This window comes from Odocoileus virginianus, chromosome 24 (assembly GCF_023699985.2).
Source record: "Odocoileus virginianus isolate 20LAN1187 ecotype Illinois chromosome 24, Ovbor_1.2, whole genome shotgun sequence".
NCBI classification, from domain to species: Eukaryota; Metazoa; Chordata; class Mammalia; order Artiodactyla; family Cervidae; genus Odocoileus; species Odocoileus virginianus.
In genome coordinates this window covers 17,444,057-17,447,548 of record NC_069697.1, presented here as the reverse complement: position 1 = coordinate 17,447,548, position 3,492 = coordinate 17,444,057, and positions in this window count along the sequence as shown.

Below are 3,492 nucleotides of genomic sequence, written 5' to 3'. Positions count from 1 at the left end.
TGTGTATTTTTTCAAAATCTCTCCTTAATTGTACTTTAGATGTGAAGTGATAAATTATAGGATTTTTCAGCTGGGGCTTGATACTGGCTTGTATAAAATACATGTAGGAATATTGGGGCAAAGTTCTCACCTCAAACTATTTCCAAGAAGTTTTCAGGTGCAGTTTATGAAATTAGCCTGTTGCTTCAAATAAAAGTGACGTAATGGAAGGGGTTGACTATATCATTTCCTATGAGTGTGAGTGTGAAATTGGCTTAGTTGTGTCCGACTCTGTGATCCCATGGACCCTGCTGTCCATGGAATTCTCCAGGTGAGAATACTGGAGTGGGCAGCCATTCTCTTCTCCAGAGGATCTTCCCAGCCCAGGGATTGAACCAGGGTCTCTTGCATTGCAGGCAGTCTTTACCATCTGAGCCACCAGGGAAGTTCATATCATTCCTGTGGACAAAATATAGTAAGTCTGGCTTATTTAAGAAAACTGTGATGCTCTTGAAGAAAAATGGTGTCATAAGAGCATAGCTTTCTGAAATTACAATATTTAGATACTCATGAACAGTCATAAAAGGCTTCAGAATAACAAGATGAGAGAGCATTAACCTCTTGATTTTCCCTGTCAGGGCCTTCTGCTCAGTAATACACATACCAGGAAGAAAGTAGAGATAATTATTTCTCTGACTTGTAACTGGCACTTCTACCTCCAAATTCTAGTATTGGAATAGTAAATGAATCCGGGGTGGTGTCTCCCCTTTGGTGTCCGTGACAGCACAGCTAAGCTAAGCTGAGAGTCTGGATGTGGCCACAATATCACATTAGCGCTTGAAGCATCACCACTCCTGTTCTAATGTGCTTTGTGCTTAACTAATTTAGAATGTGGGCCAGAAACCCTTGTTGAAAAAAGTTTTTTTTTTTTTAATGTTGAGGTTATTTTGAACCATTAATTTTCAAGGTAAAGGCTTAATATTCTGTCACTTCCCTCAGGACATCCCTCTCCTTGTCTCTAGTGTCCAAGTACACAAAACAAAAATAAAAGACAAGTGTATGAAATCGAAAAGAACTAGGACATACATTTCCAGCCCTTTTCGAAGGAGCTTAGTCCCTTTGTCTGCAGTGGAGAGAAAAGCGAGCTTTTCACGCACACGGTACATGGGAGATGTCAGTTGGATTATCAGCTAGGAGGCAAATAACCCTGATTCTCTGGCAATTGTATCAAGCTGTCCCGTGTGACTTTTAGCAGCTAAGCATGTACAAAAGGCAGAAACAGTGCAGAAAAATACCAAGTCAGTCCCTCCCATTTGGGTGCCCTGAGTCAGCCGGAGCTCCGAAAGGAGAAGTGGGTTGCAGTTCAACTTGGCTCGTGTTAATCCGGTTCTGAACGGTTTCCGCTCCTGGCATTCCCTAAACTGCCTCTTCAAAGTAGGGATTTGCCAGCAGCCGTAGCAATTTCCTGTCCAGCTGCAGCTCGAGTAGCTGTGTGCACTTCTCCTCCCTTCTCTTTTCTCTGATTTCTTTTCTCTTTTCTCTTTCTTCTCTCTTTAATACGGGCGGCGGATAATTTTAGTGCATTTCCTCTTTGTGGATTATCATCTCCTTTCCTTCTAGCACTTGCAAACACTGAGTCCCTTCGGCTCTGCTCAAGCCGACAGCTGGCCTCCCCGGCACTTCCTCTCCGCTCACTGTGGGTTTGCTGTTTGTCACTCCACTTCTGAAATTAATAATGTTTTCTGGCCGAGTGCCACAAGCCATTACCACAAAGGGGAAGTAACACATATGAATAGCAGGAAGCCTTGCAGGGTCACAGTGTGAGCTGAGCTTGCGGTGGGAGCATAATTGAGCCTGGCCCCTTCAGCAAGTGTCTGACATCGATTTGGGGGAGAGGGGGCTCCCTGCCTTTAAGCGGCTCAAGCTGTGAAAAAAAAAAGTTTCCAATAAATTGGTAGCAAATGGTCTTTGTCATCAGTGCAAATAAAAGAGAGGGAGCAAGGAGAGTTTAGGGCCCCCATAAAGTTGCAATGTTAGGGATTTCTCCCCCCTTCTCCTGGTATATTGTTTCATAAGGCTGGTGAGCAGAGCGGGGGCCAGCTTCCCTCCATTGCCACAAAGGGCCTCATGTTAAATGGGGATTTTTTACGGTTCACCCAGGCCAGAGGATTCAAAGAGCTATTCTCTTTCTTTTTCTTCTCTGGAAGGTGGAAGGTTGTAAATGACAGTGTGGGCCCCCATCTCACCCTGCGCCTTCCTTTCTCCAGGCCGGCCCTCGTTCCTTTGGTGCCTTTGTGCTTGCAGGAGCCCCCGTGAAGGCGATCATTTTGCATCTTGGAGTTGGGCTCACTTCCTGAATGGAGCCCTGCACGGTTACCAGGGCAACCTTTGCCAGCAGCTGCAGCCTCCCTGGCCTGCCCCCTCACCTGCCGTCCCCATTAGTGGCTTCCTCAGGTCTCTCTGAGCCAGCTACCTTTCCTGGCCTTCTGCAGGGAGCTGGGGGAGGCAGTGGCTTTCTTGGAGATTTTCTGCAGGTTTCATGGGACTGCTGGAGACTTAGAAGATGTATTGCTTAATGGTCAAAATTGGTCTTAGGGTTAATATCAGACTGAGAAAGGGTTATCTGGGGATAGAAATACCAGCGCAACCTTCAAAGGAGTGAAAACGGAGGCTTGCTTGACCCAACAATTAGAAGCCCTAAACTCTCACTCTCACTAATGAATCAGAAGGCCTGGGCAAGTCACCCAATCTCACTGCATCTTTCTCTCTCTCTTTTTTTCTTGTCTGTAAAGTGAGTTTTTCTCTTTCATTCTAGGATTCTCTTATCATTCCAGTGTTCTGGTACACATACTAAATGGTAAAATGAGCTGTAGATCAGGGGAAACAAATAACATTTACTGAGGGTATTAGATACTGTACTTCATGTATAATATTATCTCATCTAATCCTCAAAGCAGCTTTGAGATGAGTCCTATTATTATCCTATTTTCAATGAGGAAACTGAGGCAGAGAGAGGCCAGCAGAGCCTACAGTCCCCTCGTGGGAATTGGTAGAACTGAGCTTTAAAGATTTAGCTCTTCCTGTTGTAAAACTGCTTGTCATCAGAATTTTCTCCTCTTTGTAAAGTCCTGTGATGCTGACTAGGAAGTGGTGACCCCATTTCACAGCCGAGGAAGTGGAGGAAGCAGGGGTTAAGTGACCTGCCAAATCAAACCCAAATCAACAGAGTCAGAGGACCCTAGCTGATGTGTCATCGGAGAGATGTCAGGCTGCCTAGAAGATGCCACCCTCCCTCTACTGAAGAAGTTGCTCTGTCTTGGGCCCATGAGCCCAGAATTACAAACCTGATTTTTCCAAGGATCTCTAGAGCAGCTAGCAGCAGGCCAGCTGGCCCTGACCCTTGCCCATACTCCCCTTTCGGGATTACACAAGTGAACTGGCCCCAGAGAGTCACTTCCTCCCTGTGATCCAGTTGGAAGAAAACTTGCCTGGTGATGGGGCAGGAGGGGAAGG